At 42.0% G+C, this 14,476-nt stretch overlaps 1 long non-coding RNA gene across 2 annotated transcripts in view; it reads left to right on the top strand.

The window, feature by feature from the left end:
- The window catches only part of LOC141938366 (uncharacterized), a 53,650-nt gene extending 39,742 nt beyond the window's left edge, over positions 1 to 13,908 (top strand). The window contains exons 3-7 of one of the 2 annotated variants that reach the window (XR_012627240.1): positions 2,219 to 2,281; positions 2,407 to 2,512; positions 3,527 to 3,687; positions 4,636 to 4,763; positions 13,744 to 13,908. This is a non-coding gene — a long non-coding RNA (uncharacterized LOC141938366). Of the gene's footprint in view, positions 1 to 2,218; positions 2,282 to 2,406; positions 2,513 to 3,526; positions 3,688 to 4,635; positions 4,764 to 13,743 lie in introns of those variants that run through there. The other variant, XR_012627241.1, reaches the window with a different exon arrangement.
- The last annotated feature ends 568 nt before the right edge of the window (positions 13,909 to 14,476 follow it).

Raw genomic sequence — 14,476 nt, 5'->3', positions numbered from 1 at the left:
CTCACAAGCCCATTATTATGAGTAAAAACTCCTTTCAACATAAGAACATTATATGACACATGGTGTCACCAGAAAACATGAAAAAATAGACTAAGCTGGCTCTTCTGTTAATCATTAGAACATTAAGAAATTAATCTAAACCAGGAAGTCCAAAGCATACATGGGTATGTGCTTATATGCATATGGGGCCATATAACATGGTTGAGGGTGGGAAGGATACATTTGAGGATTCACCTTGCTGTCAAGCAAAGACATCAGCTGATATCTTAGAGCCCTAATACTTTATAACTTTCAATAAAGACTGGATTAATTTTTGATGGACAGTAAAATGTGACAGTACAGTGAACCACCTGACATTTCTCTTGGTGTTGAAGGTGCCCATCTTCTCCTCATGCAACAGTTGTCTTGTTTATTCATTTATTCCTGCCAGAGATAAAATTTCAGATAAGAGCTTCCATTCTACTTTATTGGCAAGTCATTCAAGGCAGATACTCCTCTGATGAAACATGAAGTTATTAGTTGTTATTTCCTTCCTGTTAGTCTACCATTGCCCTATACACTATAGGGAGTGCATGAAAAACGTGATACTGCTGTTCTGCTGTGAGAAGAAAATGGAGAGGAAGAGGTTGTTTATTTTGTCATTTCCTATTATAACTCTAACAAGTTGTCAGAGTAAAGGGGATGTGACTGCTATTTGTGAACACTCACAGTAACCAGCATAAGATTTTGCCTTTCTAACTAGACAGTATACTGTGGGATTTTCATATCGAAGATTTACTTCTTTTGTAACATTTAAATTTTTAGAAGCAAACTCTCCTGATAAACCAGGCATGTACATTCTAATGCTACATTAATGAATTAACATTAACAAAGCTGATTTGCACATGAATAAAAGGACAGCCTACATACCTGAAATAAACCAGGAGAAATCCAGGCTGCTGCACCCAGGTAGAGGAGACAGACATTGAGGCTGGGTGGAAAAGCCAGAGGATTAACTTCCATGGTTAATTTCTCTTCTTATCCCCACATTAACTCATAATATGCTCCAAATAAAATCTTAGGGAAAGAGCACAAACGCAATTCTGAAAAGCAAAAAAAGAGCTTTAGAGTTCACAGATAAAGTTGTCATTGAAAGCAAAGAAATAGGGAGTTGAGGACATTACAGCATTCATGTTGGCTAAATTATAAACTCTTGAAAGCCTTTCTGCACCTGTAAAGAGATGCAGAAGTCAGTGTAGCAGGAAATGGAGATAGACATTTGTAAAAAGATAACTAGACTGAGGTCTGTATTCCCTAAAGCGTTAGGCTGATACCACTCCTCAGGACTGCCTGGACCATGGCTGCGCTGGCACTTGGAGAATCTTTCTATTCATAAGGCTTTGTTAGGCCTCTAAAAGGCAGCACTTATACTTAAAATTTAGTTTATTAAGCTGCTTCAGCCCAAGTAGTTATCAGGCTATATGCTATGGAAAAGACATTCACATAGCAGTTGTACTGAACAAACTGTTTTTGTAAGAATATCATCATCCTAAGTGAAACAAGGACATTGAAAAGCAAAATGTGTATGGGCTAAGGATAACTTATGTAAGGAGAATTTATTGATGGGAGGGCTGATAAGATGACCTTCTTCACCTAACAATACCATTCCTTCCCAATGGACAGCTCAGCTGTGTGCAAAAAACAGTTCCTGAATTACTAGCAGTTACAGTCCAATTATTTTGAGGTAAAATGCTAACTACTTCACAGCCTTTTATTTCCAAGACAAATTGAACTGAAATATGGTGTTTCAGAAGTAGTCTAAGCCTCCATGTGGCAAAAGTACTGTGCTCTCCCTAATATGCATCAAACTGTTCTTGGGTCACAGGTTAAAGCCTAGTGATGTCCTCCTGATATCCAGAAGCAATAGCTTTTTCTCTGTATTTCAGTACAACTGTTCAAATAGAAATCTCTGTTTCAACTCCCTGGTATAATCAGCATAGGTGACATTGACGATTGTTTGCAAGGTGATACTGCAGTCCCCAGGAGAATGGATAAAGGGTACAATTCACATTCAAATAACCTTTTGGCTTTGACAGTCTGGTGTTTGACAACATTTTCCCGACATTATAGCAGGGTCACATCTGAATCTTCCTCAAATTTGCCAGCTCTGTAGCTGAAAATCATACAAATACATCCATTCTGAAATGGGCATTATCTCTTTCTTCCCTTCACTCCCAAGGTGTGACTGAATATGCTAGAGAAGCTGGAGAAGCGGAGGTGAAATGAAGAGGCTTTTCAGTGGGTAAGGCTGTCTTCAGCTCTGATGGAAGTAGGCCTCACTGTGTCAAAGGCTTGGCTGCATTTGGGGTTGATTAAAGCTTTTTCAGTGTGCTCTTGCCCCCTTACAATATTGCTATTTATTTGTAGGAGTAGCTGAAAGAAGAGGTCGCTAAGTTTTACCACCAGGATGTGAGTCTAAAAATGCTGGACGAACAGAGCTGTTGGGAAAGGATCAATATGCCAACAGCCAAAGGTCAAAGCTGAGTTATAAACTGCAAAAAATGAAATCAATCCACCATAATCCAAATCCTGCACAGAGACAGGCAAAACGCCAAGATAGATTGCCCATAGTACCAGAGCACAGGTTGTAGTGGCCATCAGCCAACCTAAACAGCATATTTAGAGGCTCCACTCTTGCAGACCAACTAGCCTAGCAAGTGCCACATATCTACTATAAAGACTCTTGAGAAGTATTACTAAATTCTTAAAAGATCATGGGTCATGTGAAATAGACAAGGTGGGAAGCTAGCCCATAATTGTCACCATGATACCTAGCTAATGCCCACACAGATGCACATCAGACCTAGGGGCAATGGATTTAGCTGAGTGCCCACTTTGGAGCTCAGCTTAAATGCCAGCTCTTGGTACTCAGAATGAGCCTGTCATGAATCCTACTGCTTATGACATTGAAACAGAACCTGACAAATTTACTTTTCCATGTCTTCCCTACCTAGGCTGGCTTGCCCTACCTAGCCTTGCTCTACCCTGTCCCTCAGTTTGCACGCTGCTCTCAGTTGTTGATCTGCTCTGATCTTCAGCACATTTGGGACATAGAGGAACTGTACTCCAGATACCTGCTTTCTGCACTCTCAGTGGTCTAGTGACATTGTAGTTAGCTAACTGGGCTAACTGGATAAGCCAGAACAAACAAGGAGCATGGCAGAGGGTAACGAGTGGCACTGCCCAGGACATGGGTGTCCTGGTCCCAGCCCCATCCCAGACCTTACTGTGCTCTTGAGCAGGCTCTGCCCCAGCATCTCTGGGATTAATGACTCCCCACTGTTACAGGGCAGAGGAAGACTGTTCATGCACTGAGGGTGGACCTACTTGTCAAGACACCAAAGTAATTTAAAATATATTTTTAAAGGAGAGCCAAAGCACTGGACATTGTTGATAGATAAACCTGAGCAGGATCTTTCACTGAGGGATCAGTGTGAGAATATGTCTTAAGTCAGAGGTTTTGACCAGATGGTCTTCTCTTTTTCAGATACGGATGCACTTAGGAATTTTTATAAGATTCATGAAAGGAACATCAGAGCAACACAAATCTGTTTTTTCCTACTTAGCAGCTGGAAGTAAGGTCAATTTATCAGCTTCAGTGTTGTCCCTTCTGACCAACTGCAGCCGACAAAGACAAAAAGCAATCAAGTAATCCAGCACAGCATGGCATGATTAAAATGATCTCCACCTTATCTTGTGTACCTGGAGGAACAAACTTTTTGTTACAAGGCAGATGTAATTCAGTCTTCATGTTGTCTCACTCTTGGAGCTGAGGAGAAACTGTAAAATATGATGAATTATTTATCATAGGGTTGGGATTTTATTTGTGTGTGTGTGTGTGGACACCTGCAGTTCAGTGGGGACTGAGAAACTAATTTTCAACTACAGTGGACTGACTGCATTTTGAGCAAAAGAGAGTACTTCACTGGCTAAGCCACCAATCCTTCCCTTCCCTTCCCTTCCCTTCCCTTCCCTTCCCTTCCCTTCCCTTCCCTTCCCTTCCCTTCCCTTCCCTTCCCTTCCCTTCCCTTCCCTTCCCTTCCCTTCCCTTCCCTTCCCTTCCCTTCCCTTCCCTTCCCTTCCCTTCCCTTCCCTCCCCTCCCCTCCCCTCCCCTCCCCTCCCCTCCCCTCCCCTCTCCTCTCCTCTCCTCTCCTCTCCTCTCCTCTCCTCTCCTCTCCTCTCCTCTCCTCTCCTCTCCTTTTCTTCCCCCTTTCCGCTCTTCCAAATACTCCCCATGTGGCATCTCCACCCATATTCAAGTGCCCAAATATAAACTAAACCACATACTACCTCCTCTCCCATCTACAAAAGAATTTATTCCATTGCAGTGGGAAGCCACAACATTTATTACATCTCTGTCTAAGATGAACCTCAAAGCAAGCATTTCATCCTCTCTCATGTAATCATCATAAGGTAGAAAATGAAATTTCAAAAACCTAAAAGCATGCTGCAAAGAGCTTCAGGGCACCGCATGTCAGTTTTTACTTTGATGTATGCTATGTTTAAAAAAAACCCAGGGAGGGGGAGGGGAAGAGAGGAAAAAGATGCACTGAGGTTCTTCCTTGAGATTTCCTCTCTATTGCTTAACTCTTTAGATGATAGAAGGAAGAAAATCATCTCTCCTTGCTGTCTGAAATGAGAATGGAAGTATTCTGAAAGGACATTGTAAGAACTTCATTTAGCACCATGGATGGTTTCACATTCTCTCTTGCATCTTAATGAGGTAAGCATCACCTCAAGGATTGCAGTGAGTGTGTAATGACTTTTAAAGCATTGGTAGGATCAGCTGATAAATGCCAGCTACTTTGTTTCCTGACATGATTTAGAAAAGTAGGAGCTTCATCTTAGACTAGTGAACTGTATCACCTGGCCCACAAGTGAGGAGGTGTCCTGGAGGAGCTGGGATTTACTGTGTGTGTTTATCCAGACGCTCAGTGTTAGTTTCTGAAATGCCTATTGCTGTTTATTTCTTAGGAGAGCAGAGTTGCAGTCCTAAGGGTCAAGTGCCATTGAATGTATTAATGTCTTTCTCTGTCCCTCTTTTGTCTATTTAGTAAGACATTTAGGCACACGCTGTACTATGCTCAAGAAGCAGAGCTGGATGTTTTTCTCTCAGTGGCAATTGAATCCTCCCTACCTGCTTTCATCATTGAGCCGTGTCTTCAAAATAAGGGCTCCTTTTCTTAAAATGTTTTCCTAAGCCAACCCATACCTCCCCCCTCCTCTCTGCCACCTCCTATTTGCACTTACAACTACTATCACTGTCAGCTGTGCCTGCCATCTGCTTCCAGAATATTACAAAGCTGTAATCAGGACATTTTGAAATTTATTCATACAAATCAAAGATGTTCAGTTGCTGTCAGGGGTGGATTTAGTGCTTAGGAAGGTGCAGGTCTCCCAGCAGAGGCTTTCAGAGCCGGCAGCTGGCAGAGAGAGGCTGCAGGAGGTTTCCCTGCCCAGTTTGGCCATCCCAGCCTCCAGCATTTCTGCATTTTCAGGGCTGGCCTCAGCTGAGACGAGCTGACTAATTGTGCCAGATTATTTGCAGTTTAATGGTGAGCTCAAATCTGGGCAAGGGTGAGACCAAAGTAGTTTTTCACTTGTGACCCCATTTATGCCTAGTCTGGAGAAGTATATAGCTACAGCACTAATGTCTCTGTCTTGTTCCCTTTACAAATAAACTGTAGCTTAGTATACTTTTTCTGTTTGGGTTGTTTGGGGTAGGGACTACTTTATTAAGTCTGAGCAGTGCCTATAATAGTGGCCTAATCCCTGTCAAGGGTGTCTAGGTGCTACTCTAATACATGATAGTAGTAATATTAGAATGCCTGCGGTGAGCTATCTGTATCTTCCCACACAGATAGCAGATGCTAACAGGTTACTCCTGCATGGTTCAGTTTATAGTCTCAGCTTTACGGTGTAATGGAAGAGGTTATGATAGGCTATGTTTGCATTATAAAGTGGTGTGGACTGCTTCAACTGCTGTAGAAAACATCCTACAATGTGAAACATCTGGTGCCAAGGACCCATATACACAATAAGCACATTTCAGGGGGATGGTTTTTTTTCTGCTTTGGACTAGCTCTACTCTGATCCCCCAGACTGAACATATATTTGGGGCAAGAGTGCATTAGGTGCATTGTTGGTGTGCAACTTCCAATTTGGCTTCACCCAAGGGGAGCCTGATCCATGTTCTGTGATGCAAAGCAAAGTGGGTGTGATGGAGAACTTTACACTTCTGATCCAAACTAAAGAGATGATGTGGATGCCGCCAAAAAACTACTGGTCTCTGCAACACAAAAAGTCCATTCTTGCTCTGTTGCTCTTTCATATTCATGTTTGCAGTATGCTCCACTGACTTGGAAACTATTTAAAATCAGTTTTTAAAATTTTACTCTTTCACAGTTCAATACATTTGGTGCATTGGTGTGCCTTTTAAACTGTCTCTGCTAGATCTCCTGGTTTCTGAAAGCACCTTCAAGTATGCCAGTGTTTTTATAAATGTCCCTAAATGAAATCATCAATATGTGGGAAAGGCAACAGAAATGAAAGAAGAGCTGTTACGTATTTCTGCAAAAAGAAACCAATCCCCAAATGGATTCCCATTTTCCCTGTTGAGAGCTGAAGATCCAGACTGAATGTAATGTGCCTATGGCCTCAGTGAGCCAAATGCACACTGCCTGTGCTGTCCACAGCGGCTAAGCTGTTGCAGGCTCAGCTAGGAGCTGGATGCAAGCCAGCTCAGGATCCTGGAGGCTGTAGACAAAAGTCAAAGAGCTGGGTCAAATGCTTGGCAGGTATTAGACCACAGAAACCAAAGGAGTAGAAAAAGCTTCATTTGGCTCCATTGTTGCTGCTGAGTTGATGTGTGGGAATAAAGAAGTGTGACCTATTGCTTTGCAGTGGCAGTACAGCAGCCAAGGTCTCCAAAAGCAGGATGCTTTAATCCCAGAGGGTTTATTTTTTTTTTAATTTAGGGAGAGATCTTCAAAACACACACAAAGGAGCTAAATGAGTCTCACAGTGCAAAGAGAAGCAGTGTTTCCAAGGGATCAGAGTTAGGATGAATTGCATTGCTTCCCACAATTGTCTACCTACCTGCCCCAGCTGGTGCCACAGCACTTGCTAGTATCCCCTCAAAGGTGGGAAAGCTGATGAAGGTATACTTAATTTGAATTTGAAATCCCTGACAAGGACAAAGAGTACATCAGGAGATGAAAGGTTAGAGTCAGCTGGTGCTCTGGCTTTGCAAGGGACTGAGGCTGGTACCCTGTCACTAAAGGCTGACAATGACACAGATGAGAGGACAGACATGGAAAGGATCAATGAGGGCAACAGTAGTGAGAGGGGAATACTAGAGACTGGGGAGAAGCCACAGTATATTACTACCCTGGATGAAATGCCTGAATCTTGGTCCCATGGTGACAGATTGTCATCTTTGCTGTCAGGTTCTTTGGAGCGGCAGCAGAGATCTAGAAATGATGGAGAAGAAGGAAATGGTGATTATGGGTTTGTGACCAGGGCAAGCAGGCAGGAAGGCACTAAGTCCTTGAGTCATGCTGCTATGGGGAGGCTGTTGTGGGTATACAGCAGTGAGGCAGGCAGTGGTACCTACCAAAAACCCATTCCAGTACTAGAGAGTGATTTAGACCGCAGGCAAGCAGAAGCTTCTTTGTAACTCTGGTTCAAATCATCTCACAAAAGGGCTGTATCATTTAAATGAACTGCAGATTACTTCAGGTGCAGGTCAAAGAGGTACAAGCAGTTCTGCTACATCCAAAATGCACCAGAACAACTGCAACTTTTTGGGACAAGTTGAACCAACCTTCAGATCCTTGCTCCATCCCACAGCTCCTGTGTGAATATGCTCATGTGCATGTCTTGGAATCGATGTGGAACCCCTCTACCTATTATGCTCCTTTCACCATCAGAAGTAGGAAAAATTTCAGACAAGGAGTCTCGTCATGTTCATCACGGAGCTTCAAGTCCTTGTTCCGGGCCATAACAGGCAGGTGTGACAGCAGGGGTTGGAGCTAATGTGAACATTTCTGCACTATGTGAAGTCACCATGTGTTTGGTCTCTCTGGGCACATCTACACTGAATGGTATGTACTGGGTACATACCTCAAAGAGCCTTGAAGGCCTGATCCTTCATTGTCTGGGTATGAATAGACTCTTTCCTTTCAGGCCCTCTCATCTCAGTTTCTTTTCTGTGAAAACCATGGTGGCATGGGATGACAACATTCCCCAAGAAATAGACACTTCACCAGGAGATGCATCTAGGGTCTCAAAAGCTTTCCCAGGCCCGGCAGCTGCATCCCTGTGCCTGAGTTCCCACCATTTTGATGAGGATGTGACACCCCCTCTCTGATAGTGCATTGTGGTCATCAGCAAGTGCAGGCTTCACAGCCCTGGGATGGAGAGGGTAGGTATGAGTGCAACCAAGGACACTGGAAAGAAACTGATTTTAGGGAAGCAGAAATTCAAGGTGGGACAAAAACATTTTCTTCTGCTTGCCTAAATTATCCAGACATAGACTTGTCTAGGTTTGAATACAGGTAGGGTTTTTTTAGAAAATGCATTCAGCAAGATGATTTTAAGACAGCTTGACTTCTAGCTAGTCAGAGCTTCATACCTTTAAATTGTGTTAGGTGTACATGCTTAGCTACAGACTCTGTCAGGTATGAACCAACATATATTAGGCCAATATTCTGTAACCTCAGCCTCTTTCACACAGCTTCAGCCCTCAGTTATCTCATACCTGCCTGTGAAATGAAAAAGACTGCTGAAGTAATTATTGTTGTGTAACTGGAAATATATTTTCTTATTAAAATACTGTAGAAATTATTTTTATGTGCAGTCTGCAGTGAAGCATAGGTACAGATCCATGGGTCATGCATAGGTTGCACAAAAATCTGGCCTTGGTAGTAAACTTTGCAGTTCTTAAATGTTTCTTCAAATCCAGCCCAGAATTCACAGTAGGATTGAAACCAGCATTGACTTGCTGATTGTTCAGAGTAAATGATTCAGTGCTCCCACAGCAGTCCTTAAGGGGCATGTATTCAGAGGAACTCAACACCTAGCTTCCTAAGTTCCTAGATCTGATTTTAAGTATGTAGTTAGCACACTTGTGTGTGCGGCTGTTAAAGCTCAGAACAGAATGGCGTATGAAGTCATAAAATAGCAAACAGCAACATTAATTTGGAGGCAAATAAAAGTGAGCAATTTTTATTTGAATTTTCTTTGTTTTAAAGTCACACAGTGACAAATAACATGATTATAACTAATAATGGGATTTTTCAAGACACTTCTTATTAGGAGATTCAGACTGAGGCTTAAATGTTTGCTCTCTATACACAAATGATAAAATATTTTGCCTTTTATAAAATAATTCTTTTCTAACCCAAGGGTTGATACCTTCAGCTAAATTTGTGCTTCAACACACTCTTCTGACATGAAAAGCACTCATAAATTACAATCTAAACTGCAATTTCACGTCCTCTTAGAAACCATTCTAACAGAGGTATGGCAAGTCATTGAGCTAGTTGGCAGGGCAAACCCTGTCAGTACACTAACACTGCAGGCATGTAACCTGTTTTTCCTTCCTCCATCTGGCACATCAGTTTGGGGTTGGGCAGACATTATGCAAAGCAATAGCTGCTACCATTTCGGAAGTATGTATAATTCCCCATCATTTTGCAGCCATTTCTATCCCATCCTATTGCATCAAGATTTTGACATCACACATGTAGTGCTTTAATGAATCTGAGGGTAAGGGAGCTAAAAATGCAATGGGAGCCACGGTTTTGCCAAGAACATGGTAGACCATGAGAATACCATAGACAGATGGTCCATTAAATGCTTGTTCTTTACAAGCGTGGGGAATATCACTCACACAGCAAAAATCACGGCCTCAGGCCACCCCCACAGCTAGGAAACCTGCAGAGGAGAGTGCTGCATATTTTCCAATGTCAGACTCAGAGGGTTTCCAGTGACAGAGGGTGGGGGCACACAGCCTGGAGGACCCTGCAGGACCAAACTCCCCTTGCCCTCCATAGGTAGAGCGGTGGAGCAGGGTGTTGAAGCACTACTGGGGCCAGGCTTGGTGCCATGGAGGCCGCAGGGAACAGCAGAGTTCAGGGGTGCCATGCTGCACTGGCTTAGTAAAACATTGCTAAAGTTACTCGAGATTACTGTCTCTATGCCCTGGTGTAAGGCACATCCATGAAATGTTTCAGTGCAGCTGAAATCAGCATCTCTTATACCCTTTTGGTGGTCTCCATGAGGGTCTCCATGATGCCTGTGTGCCTTTCTGAAGGGAAATATCCCTCTGAGACCACTCTGGTTTTTGAATGTCACTACCACCCTTTTCTCCCCAGTGCCATCTCCCAGATCGTACAGTACCCAGGTGATGCATTCTGGATGTAGCTGCTTGTTCATAGAGAAAATGTCGATAGACAAAGTGAAAAAACTCCGATAATGGGGGGTGGGAGATGGAAAAGTGGAAACAACAGAGAATGGGTGAAGCTTTTTCTCAGCCAGAGAGTTTCCCTTTTTAGAAGTAAAATCAGGACATGTAACAAACAAGGACAAATTGGAAGAAAAATTATCCCCTTGTGTCTTGCTTTGTGTTTTCTCTTAGGCTCAGACTTGTACTGTATTGGCAGCCCAGACTCCTGTTAGAGACATCTGTTTTGAGTTTGGAGGGTTATTTGTTTGGTGGTTTGGGGTTTTTTTCTTTTCATTTTTCTCCCTTTTACTTTTGATTCTTTTCCACCTCTGAGTTTCCTCTAGTAATATTTTCTCAGCTTTTGTCTTCTCTTTGCCTCTTTTCTCTTTTCCTCTCCTGTCTCTCTAGGCATCTTTAGCTGCATCTGTCTGCTCAAATGCACTATCTTGCAGAATTAGTAGATCCTTCAGATGACCAGTGTTCAAGTTTTAGAAAAACCTCTTCTTTATTTTTTTGTTTTCCCCACCACCTTTTACTGTCTGCAAAACTAACTGTGGAGTGGGAGAGAGGCTCTCCCTCCTTCCAAGGACACAATGCCACCTTACTTGGAAGTGGTTTTCCCTGACTTCTGCAGCTAATGGAATAATTTAGCTTCCTAGTTACTTTGATGTGTTTCTTTCTGTATCTCCCAGTGAGTGAAGCACCTGTGTGGGGGTTATTGACAGCTAGGCACTTTATCATACCCTATCTCAAGGAATGGGTTTGATTTTCATGTTCATTAGGGTTGCTCAACACCTGGTAGAGTGCTGCTTTTAGGACTCTCTAGTTTTCCGAGTTGATGTAAAAGGGGTTTTGGCACAAGTGAGAGTAAAGACCAATACTGTCATTACCTGCAGTTCAAAATGACTCGTTACTTACTTTTCTTTGTGAAATTGGTGCTATCAGTGATATGAGAGAGGGAAGATGTTTTTGCTACTAAAAAACAATGCACAGTGACTTGGAAGATTTCAGACGTATTCACATTTTTGCCTATTAGGTATTGCCTAATGTCCATTCGGTAATACAACTTGAGCCCAGTTTTGGTCTCCAAAACATGAAAAAATACTTCCCTTTTTAAAGGTGCTGAAGGATTCATCTACTTTAGGATAATTTTTATTTGTACATCACAGATGGCCCCACCACCCTTGTCTTCACATGGAATTAACCCAAATGCCTCATCTGTAATAATTATTTTTTGCAGATGCACTCATTTTCTTCTCCTTGGATATGTTCATTTGTGGGATGTTCATGAGAAGAACTTTTGCATGGGCTGAGCTTTGTCTGTTTCAGAGGTGGATAAAGCTCAGTTACCATTAAGCACTTAGAAAAAGATATAATTTCATATGCTGAGTTTGTGTGGAGCACCATTTTGCTTTAAAATAAATGGCTACCTTATTTTTCAGTGGTTTCCCCTGAACAAAAATTGTAGAGGAAAACTGTGTATTCCTTCTTGCATTTATAAAACATTAATCCTAGTATGTGCTTAAAAATAAATAGGTCTTAAGAGTTTCAAAAACCTGACATTTTATGTTCCTTCCATAGTTCCTTTTCCAGTCAAAGTTTTTCCATTGAATGACTCACACATAAGTCATTTCCACAACATTGGCACTTGACCTCATACTTTCGTAATAACCGTTATAATTTGCCTCAGTCATTTTCTTTGTTGGTGGGATGACATGTGCCTCCATGAGACAACTTTTAAGTCCCTTTTTTGTGTGTGTGAAGGAAACAAAAACAAATGTCAAATCTGAGTGGGTTTTCTTTGTATTTTAAAGTCTCCCTGCAAAAGTATCTGGTGCAACATCTTGACAGATACAAGAACCATAAGTCTGCAGATATATGTGACTATATCTTCTCAAGGTGACAGTTTTCAGTGAGTGTGACTACATGAAGGCACTACATTGCACAATGACAAAACTTGCCAACCTTTGTCTGCTAAACAGCCAGATCTCAATGTACTCCACTTGCAACCAGTTCTGTCTTCACAGAGGGTCCTCTGGAGTTTGTAAAACACTGCAGAAAATATAGAAATGCTTCAGTAGAGTAATTATGCATTCAGTAAATCTCATAATAATGGGATATTATATTTAATTTTATATTGTCCTTATTTTTAATACAGTGCGGACTATTAAATTCAGATTTCAGAATTCAGGAAGTTCACACCTCTTCAGCGTTTCTTCAGGCTGTCAGCAAACTTTGAAAGACATTGTGATTCACATATTGTTCACCTTTTCATTTTCATCTCAGAAACCATGAGCACTAACACGTTGTTAGTAAAGACAAGACAGACTTTGAAACAATTCTGCAGATTTGGGTAAATCTGGCGGGAATTTCTGCAATGGGGGTGAATTTACACATATTTGTTACATACATGCAGAAAAAAAATATGAAAATTTGCTGCAAGAGCTCCCTGATTCATTTAAAGTTATGGTATGATGTAATACTTCCTTTGTCCCTTTATATAAACATTAATACATATTTTGCACTAGGAGATGAAAGCAATATTTTGCCACCTTCCACCTCTGTCTTTTAATTTTTCCCTAATTTTTTCTGCACTGTCATTCCATTGGCTTCTTTCTGCAAGTTCAATCTTTTAATTTGTCCTGTGTAATGTAATTCTTTTCAAATTACGTTCTCTTTTCCATTTGCCAGTGTGGCTACCTCATTGTTCTGCTGCTTTTCTTTCTCCCATGATCATCCCTGTTTTTCTTCATCCTGCCATTCTGTACGTAAAAGTAAGGATCCCTCCTTTGCTGCTGCAAAACTTCCAGGGAGTGAGAGTTTTTCCTGCTATTTCACCTTTGGCAACAAGGGTGAAAACTTTTCCATTGATTCAAGTTATAAAAAAGGTAATAGAACTAGAGAAAGAAGCCTGATGTCAAGTAGTAATGCAGATGTGATTGTCTTCTCAGTCCTTCATGACTCTTACCCCTGCTGGACCGCCTTCTTCCTTTCACATGTGCACATCAATGATAAATATTATGCTATGCAGGTGGGGTCCACTGCTAGCATCCTAGGCTGCTGGTATTAGGGATAAAACTTCTATTGACTTCTGTGCCCTTCAGTTGTTTCCTGAGGACTCTGGCTACTTGTTAACATAAATAATCAGCACTATTTCTGTTTGTGGAAAAGTAGCTCTGTGGGCTTTTGTGGGGGGGACCAGAAAGAGACAAATGAGAGATAAGCAAATTGTCTTTCTGTTTCGTTTATGCAGCACATCTGCCCAGTTGTGCCCTGCTTTGCTGTTGACTGCCCCTGGGGACACAGGTTCCCATAAGCCTGCCGGAGCCTGGACGTTTGTGATGGGCAGTATCCCTTCGGCAGCTGCAGCTGGAAAACACTGGCTGCCCTAGTCAGAAGGGACTCCTCCAGCACTCAGTTCAGGTAACACCCAGGCATGCCAGACCCGGTGGCTCCCATTAGCTTTTCTGTCAGCTGTGCAATTGCCTGTTAATTGTCAAACAGCTGTAGAGGTGGCATGAATTGCTCTGCCCCCTGGTATCTGGTCCACATTGCAGAGGTTTTGAGGGATGAGTAGCTTATGAATTCAACACCAACAGTCAACATACAGATTTTAAAGTTGCCGGAGAGGCTGTTACAATCCTCTTGTCTTACCTTCTGCGTAGCCTGGGCCTAAGAGTTGCACTGCATGGTGCATATGTTTAGTCTACAGTGTTTTCCTCATCAAGGCAAAAGAAAGTGTTTTGGAGAAGAAAGAGGGAGGATGACCATCTTCCTGCCCCTTTTTATTACAAATACTCATCTGCATACAAATCAATTTCTGTTTATAGCTTGCATGTGAGAGCAAAGATTAGGCACATACTAAAATTTGAAAACAGATTCCTGTCAACTTGTACCAAGTTTGGGGCTTGATATTATCACTTCAAATGGTGCACCTAGAAAAATGTGGTTTGGGCAAATGTGAAAACTTACATCACTTTTGTTAT

This window comes from Strix uralensis, chromosome Z (assembly GCF_047716275.1).
Source record: "Strix uralensis isolate ZFMK-TIS-50842 chromosome Z, bStrUra1, whole genome shotgun sequence".
Lineage (NCBI taxonomy): Eukaryota > Metazoa > Chordata > Aves > Strigiformes > Strigidae > Strix > Strix uralensis.
This window is presented reverse-complemented; position numbering and strand designations above follow the sequence as displayed.